The sequence below is a fragment of the Saimiri boliviensis genome, chromosome 7, assembly GCF_048565385.1.
Source record: "Saimiri boliviensis isolate mSaiBol1 chromosome 7, mSaiBol1.pri, whole genome shotgun sequence".
Lineage (NCBI taxonomy): Eukaryota > Metazoa > Chordata > Mammalia > Primates > Cebidae > Saimiri > Saimiri boliviensis.
In genome coordinates this window covers 35,160,253-35,168,313 of record NC_133455.1, presented here as the reverse complement: position 1 = coordinate 35,168,313, position 8,061 = coordinate 35,160,253, and the positions used below count along the sequence as shown (strand labels likewise).

At 36.4% G+C, this 8,061-nt stretch overlaps 1 non-coding gene across 1 annotated transcript; it reads left to right on the top strand.

The window, feature by feature from the left end:
• Positions 1 to 7,423: 7,423 nt before the first annotated feature.
• Positions 7,424 to 7,530, top strand: LOC120365120 (U6 spliceosomal RNA). The gene has a single exon (XR_005580139.1). It is a non-coding gene; the product is annotated as a U6 spliceosomal RNA (small nuclear RNA).
• The last annotated feature ends 531 nt before the right edge of the window (positions 7,531 to 8,061 follow it).

Here is an 8,061-nt window from a genome sequence, read left to right as displayed (position 1 = left end):
TTTTGGGTTCAAGAACTGCCTACTCTGTGTTAATCTTCTCTGAGCAACTCTCCTCCAAATCCTGTAATGGGGGCAAAATGCTGATAAACAGTATCTACAACACATCATCACTAAACATGGTATTTAATAAATTATTGGAAAAACTTTAAATAATTTATTATAGCTGAAAAAAACAAGAATATCATTTCTTCTCAACACTGTAGTAGATGTCTTAGCTGATAGGATAAAGCCAGAAAGAGCAACAACATGCATAAGACTTAGAAGGAAAAATAAAGTTATACAATATTTGCAAGTGATAGAATTATATATATGGAGAAAAACCTTAGGAATCTATAGAGAAGCCATTGTAATTTAAAAGGTAGACTTAGAAAGGTCACTGGATACAAGGTCAATTATACAAGACTCCTATTCTGAAAATGACAAAGCAAAGTTGAGAGAAACTTTTAAAGACTCAAGAAATATATATATATATATATATATATATATATATATATATATATAGTACAGTATTCATCATAAGTGGGATGACTCAGTATTTTAAAGATATAAATTCTGAGATCAATCTGTCAAATCAATTAATGCCAAGTGAAATGCAGGAAGGTATTTGTGTGTGTGTGTGAAAGTTGACAAGCTGATTTTAAAATTTTTATAGAAATGCAGAATTAAGAATAGTGAAAGCAATCTTGACGAAGAAAAACAGAGCAGAAGAATTTATGTTAGCTGAAATTATGTCTTACCCTAAAGTTATAGTAATTAATATAGTGTACATTGGTGAAAGGATACTAACAGAGAAGAGAGTCCAAAAACAAATGAGCAAAGATAAGGTCATGTGCTTAATGAGAAGGTTAACACTATAATACAGTGGAGACAGGATGATTTTTTTGGTAACTGATGCTGGATCAATTGAATATTCACATGGAAAAAAAGAAACCTTTATCCCTATTTCATACCATGCACACGAAAGCAGTTCTAGATGGAGTATAGGTCTAAATGTTAGAGGTCAGATGAAGCTTTTAAAATAAAACATAAGAGAACATCTTTCATGACCTTGAAATTAGCAAAAGGCAGGACACAAATGCACCTAATTTAAAACTTATATTTGCCAAAGGACATAATGAAGACAGTAAAAAGCCAAGCCCACAGTGGAAGAATGTATTTGCAATTCATAAACCCAATTAAGAACTAGTACCAAAAATGTGTAAATAAGTCTCTCAAATCCACAAGAAAAGGCAGAAGTTCTGCAGTTTTAATTTGAACCATCCTGGTTTGTTCCATTTTGCATTTTTCCATCCTGAGCATTTACTTTATAGGATTTTATTGTTGAGTTTTTTCCTTTCTTTTGGTACTGGTGGGCTTGGGGAGTCCCCCAGACACCTGTGGGATCATCACCCTAGCCAGTGTTCAGGTGCTTGGCAGCATCAGAAGAAAGAATTCAAGGATGAGTCAGAAAATAGTGAAAGAGATTTATTGTAAAGTGAAAAGTACACTCTCAAGAAAGGAGTGTGGGCAGATTTAAGAGTTGTCTGCAAGGGTGTTGGGGGCTGCCACTTTTATAGGCTTCTTTAACCAAGGGGTGGAATATTCATGAGAAAAGGTAGAGATTTCTCAGAATTGTGGTGCTACCTATTTTTACACTAAATATGGGTGTTCTTGGAACTGTCATGGCACCGGTGGGTGTGTGATTTGTACGTTAATGAGCATATAATGCGGTCCTAGGTGAAACCTAGGTCAAATCCAGCACCATGTTGGGTCCAGTCAGTCGTAGACAGCTTGGTCCTCACCTGTTTTTCAGGGTCTTATTAAGTAGGTAGCTAGACAGACATAAGTAGGCAGGAGACGCACCCATTGAGGAATGTTAGGTGACCATCAGGTGACTGTCAGGCGGTTGTTAAACTGGCTGTTTAAAATAATAATTGCTCACAGGGGCTGCTACCTTTACAGGCTTCTTTAACCAAGGAGTGGAACATTCATGTAAAAAGGTGGAGATTTCTCCGAATTGTGACACTACCCATTTTTACACTAAATATAGGTATTCCTGGAACTGTCATGGCACCGGTGGGTGTCTGATTTGTACGTTAATGAGCATGTAATGAGGTCCTCGGTGAAACCTAGGTCAAATCCAGCATCATGTTGGGTCCAATTGATTTTAGCCAGGATCCACATCCGGTTTTTCAGGGTCTTATTAAAGTAGGTAGCTAGACCAACATAAGCAGGGTAGGAGAGGCCCCTGACTCTCAGGAATGTCAGATGATGTCAGGCAGTTGTTAAACTGTCTCTCTAAAATAGTAATTGTTCACATATGGTGCCAGGAAAAGGCAGTCTCCCAAATAAATAAAACACCTGAAGCTGGTGATGAAGAGCTTCCTGATAAGCTCTCAGGAGTTAAGTGAGTAGGCTCAAGCATGCACACTAAGAGGCAAAATGGCAGAGTTTAACTGGTATATAAACTTTCTCTAGGAACTCTTGGCTAATAAGGAAAAAACACCTCCTGTGAGCATGTGCATGACTTCAGTAAACATCTTGCACATGCGATTCCTCCTAAGGGCTGTCAGGCTGCACATGTAAACAACTCACCTCAAGGAAAAATCAAGGGATGAGAGACACAAAACCCTAAAAGCATGCCAATATATAAAACCCCAAGTCAAAGGTCAACCTGGACCCTTGGATCTCTCAAATCACCCACTTGGCTCTCTTCCAAGTGAAATTTACTGCCTTTCATTCCTCCTCTAAAACTTTGACAAACTTTCACTCTGCTCTAAAACTTGCCTCAGTCTCTCACTCTGCCTTATGCCCTCAGAGGCAAGAATTGAGTTGCTGCAAACTCGTATGGATTTGCTGCTGTTAACATCATTAGACTATAATGTCTAGTCATGTAAAATTGCTGTCTGGAATTCTTTATTCTTCTGTGACCACCCTGTTTATTCCAGTCTGCCTTTTCTTTCTTTTCTATCTTTCTCTCTCTCTTAGCTCTTTTCTTTCTTTCTTTCTTCCTTCTTTCTTTCTCTCTTCCTTCCTAACTTCCTTCTCTTTCTCTTTCTTTCTTTTTTCTCTTTCTTTCTTTCTTTTCATTTTCTTCTTTCTTTTCCTACCTTTCATCCTCTCTCCCTCCCTACTTTTTTCCTTCCTTCTTTCCCCCTTTTCTTTCCACTGCCTGAGTTCGAATCTCAGCTTCACCACTTACTGGTCATTCAACTTCAGAAAAATTATTTGCTTTTTGTTAAAAGAAAAATCTTCAACAAATTACATTTAATAGAGTTTAACTGAGCAAAGAGTGACTTGCAAATTGGGCAGCCCCCAGTATCCCAGCAGATTCAAAGAGACTCCAGCACAGCTGCATGATGGAAGATTTATGGACAGAAAAAGGGAAGTGACATACAGAAAACAGAAGTGAGGCACAGAAACAGCTGGATTGGTTGTAGCTTAGCGTTTGACTTATTTGAACCCAGTTTGAATAGTTGGCCACCTATAATTGGTCAAAACTCAGTGACTGGCGCAAGTGTAGATTATAGTCTGTTTACATATCCAGTTACGTTATAGTTCACTGTGCACAGAGAAACTTTTATGCCCTCATTTTGTCCCTGTTGCCTTTCTTGGAAATTGAGTATTATCTATTTCCCTCAGAGGGGCATGATTGGAATTAAATGTGGTCAACAATTGTGCTGTACTGCCATAGATGCAAAAACTACAGGTAATACACTAGTAAATATATTCCAGCAGTATAATAAACAAATAATTACCTACGAAGTAGGGTTTATTCCCAAAATGCAGGGATGCTTCATTATTAGAAATTTAGGTCTATAATGTGTATACAACCACTATAATTTGGGCATTATAATAGTACTTACCTAATTGAGTTCTTGTAAGGATTAAATGAGATATTTTATGCAATGATTAGCTCAGTACCTGGCAAATGGCAACTTTTGATATATTTTAGCTCTTTTTGTTCATAACATTATTATATCACAGATAACATGAAGATCCAGAGAATGGTGATCTTTTGATAAAACATAAAAAGTCTTCTTGAATTAAATGTAGAAATTAGTATAAATTAAGTAGAGAAAGAAATTTAATGAGATAAAAATAGTTGTACAGGAATAGCAGTCAATATCATAACTGACAATGAGACATTAACAAGATTATCATTAATCCCAAAGATACATGCTGTCATAACTGTAACTTAACATTAATCAAGGTACTGTTGCTAATTTAATAAGTCAAGAAATGTATATTAGATAAAAATAGCCAAAAAGTAAAACAATTCATTGTTTGCCTGTTATACATTTTTCCACCAGGAAAGTCAACTAGTAAATTTAATAAGTTAGTTGCTTATAAAATAAATAGACAAATCAATAGCTTTTCCTATATTTCAGCAACGACCAGTTTGAAATTAGAATAGAGTAAGAGTTCTTATCTATGGAGCAAGGGAAAACCCCTAGCAATGAACTGAACAAGCAATGTGCATGGCCTGTGAGAAACAAACAGGTTGCAATTGAGATTAAAAAAGAAGATTTAAATAGATGAAGAAAAATATTATCTGCCTTCAGAGGAATAGGTACCTTATGAAGATGTTAGTTTTATGCAAATAACTCAATAAATTTCATAAAATTCTAACAAAATTTCTGAGGAACTTAAGTACCAAATAAAATTATAATTAAAAGAGTATGATATTGTGTGGGAAAATTTTCCAAATACAATATGAAGAAAGTAGGACAGAAAATTACATGCTATGTCATTCCATTTTATAAATTAAAATCTAGGGGCAATAATTATACAATGTCTGAAAAAATTACTCCCAAACTGACTGGTATGGTGGCTCATGCCTATAATCCTAGCACTTTAGGAGGCTGAGGCAGGCACATCAGGCCAGGAGCTTGGGACCAGCCTAATTTTCTGTGTGTGTGTGTGTGTGTGTGTGTGTGTGTGTGTGTGTGTGTGTTTCAATTTTACACAATGATATTGTATTACTTTCTGTATTTTTTAAAAAGATATGCCACAGAAGTTAATCTAATAATTTTATCAGTGTGAAATAGGCACACTGTTGATGATGACATTGACATTGTTTTCTGTCAGTCACCCTTGGACCTAGCCAAAACATCATTATCCACACTGTTTTTGTGCAATGGATAATATATTTAATAATTAACTCTCCACAGTATGTGGAAATTATGCTTCAATACTAAGTTTTATTTCACATAATAGATTTCAGTAATGTGTTTCAGCACCCACTATAATTAGCTGATAGGATTATATTCATAAAGACGTGGTCCAACATAGAATTATGTTCCCCTTAAGACCTCTTTCATTTGAATTTGTCCACTCTGCTGTGCCTGGATCAGTCACACACTAACACACACACACAAATAGACATACACATAGATACCTTTTTATTCAGATGATCATAATCTGTAGCTTTCAGAGAGTGCTTTTTATTTTAATTTTTATTTCTTATAATAGAAAAATGCCAAAAATTGAAAGTCAGGTGAGATTTAGACATATTGGCCGTCAGATGAGGTTTAGAAACTTAATAAGTTAAATGAAAAGAAATGCACTTTTATATATTCCAATATATTTTATCTATATAGATATATTATGATATTCTTATAGAGAATCTATCAAAACCTTTTCACAATACAAAAAAATGATGCTAATTACTATCACTTGGGTTTCAATGGGTGCTTTATTTCATAATGGAAGGCATTAAGGCTGAACATCTTTTGATAGAAAAAGGTGGAAAAAATCCATGCTGGTCATTTATACAAAAGCTTCCTTTATATGTTAACATAATAAAATATTCATACTTGGAAGCCAGGTAAACATATTAAGATATTTTAATAAAGTTTGTTTCTCTGTTAGTTCTCAATCTTCATGTTACAATTCCATATATAGTATTATAGGATTTTTAAAATAGTTTGGTGAGTTTCATGTTATTATTGCAATATTACAGAAAAGGAAATTTTAACACAAAGATATTAAGTAATTTGCCAAACAACAACAACAACAGCAACAAAAAAATAGTAGAAGGATCTAGCCTCAATGCCTGCTCATTATAATGCACAGTACTTTTGTTTCCTGTCATATAACACATTAGTATCTGTGATATTTCCTCTGAATTTTTCAATATTTCTTCTGAAGTTATCAGTGTGTTGGTTATCTCGACATTTCCAGGCATTTACATTCAACAAAAAAGAATGTCACATTATTTGTAACCCTGGAAAGGGAAAGCTGATTTTTCTCCTTTGCAAGTGAAACCTGGGGATTGTCCCTGTGCCTTCCTAGTGCTCTTAAAATAAGATAGTCACATCAAGCTCTTTGCCTTGCTTGCAAGGCCCTGTATGACTAGGCCCTGAGACAGCTTTTTCAACTTTCATTTGTGCTGCCTGTCTGACCCTCACTCTTCACTCTTCAGCCATGTGGTCTTCTACTGATTCTCAGAACACCACAAGCTCTTGGCTGCCTCAGGAACATCTTACTTGGTGTTCTCTTGATATGGTTTGGTTCTGTGTCCCCACCAAATCTCATTAAATTGTACTCTCATCATTCCTACCTGCTGTGGGAGGGACCTAGTGGGAATGATGGCTGTGGTTTTCCCCATACTGTTCTCATGGTAGTGAATAAGTCTCATGAGATCTGATGGTTTTATCAAGGGTTTCCACTTTTTCATTTTTCTCATTCTCTTTTTGCCTGTTGCCATCCATGTAAGATGTGACTTGCTCCTCCTTGCCTTCTGCCATGATTGTGAGGCTTCCCCAGCCACATGGAACTGTAAGTCCAATAAAACCTCTTTCTTTTGTAAATTGCCCAGTCTCAGGTATGTCTTTATCAGCAGCATGAAAATGGACTAATACATCCCTCCACCTGGACCATTCCTCAGCAACCAGCTTCTCATGTTTCAAGTCTCACCTTAATCGCTATAACTGGTCAGGTGTGGTGGCTCACACCTGCAATGCCAGCACTTTGGGAGGCCAAGATAAGAGGAATGCTTGAGCTCTGGAGTTTGAGACCAGTCTAGGCAACATAGCAAGGTCCTGTCTCTACCAAAAGTTAAAAAAAAAAAAAAAAAAAAAAACAGTACCCAGGCATAAGTGGTATTGATTGTGCCTGTGATCCCAGCTACTCAGGAGACTTAGGTGAAAGGGTTGCTTGAGCCCAGGAGGTCAAGGCTGCAGTGAGCCACAGTTGCACCACTGTACTCCAGAGTGGGCCACAGAGTGAGTCCCTGTCTCATTAAATAAATAAATAAATAATAAAAATCAACTGCCATAACTTAGAGGGGCTTCCTTAAGCACTAAATATAAGTAGAGCCCAGCCTTTTATTCTTTCCCAACCTGTTTATTTCCTTCCTCAAATATAATGCAACCAGCAATAGTTTTATGCCTTTGCTTACTCATTTTGAGTCTCTCTTGTGCTACTAAAACTTACACTTGTGCTCACTTCAGCAGCACATATACTAAAATTGGAACAATACAGAAAAGATTAGCATGGTCCCTGCTCAAGAACGACACAAAAATTCGTGAAGCATTCCATATTTTTAACCAAGTCAATTCTAAACAAAAAGAACAAAGCTGGAGGCATCACACTACTGTACTTCAAACTATACTACAAGCCTACTGTAATCAAAACAGCATGGTACTGGTACTAAAACAGAGATATAGACCAATGGAACAGAACAGAGGCCTTGGAGACAATGCCACACATCTACAACCATCTAATCTTTGACAAACGTGACAAAAACAAGCAATGGGAAAAGGATTCCCTGTTTAATAAATGGTGTTGGGAAAACTGGCTAACAGTGTGCAGAAAGGAGAAACTGGACCCCTTCCTGACACCTTACACTAAAATTAACTCCAGATGGATTAAAAACTTAAACATAAGACCTAACATCATAAAAACCCTAGAAGAAAATCTAGGCAAAACCATTCAGGACATAGGCATAGGCAAGGATTTCATGACTAAAACACCAAAAGCACTGTCAACAAAAGCCAAAATAGACAAATGGGACCTAATTAAACTCCAGAGCTTCTGCACAGCAAAAGAAACAATCATTAGAGTGAATTGGCAACC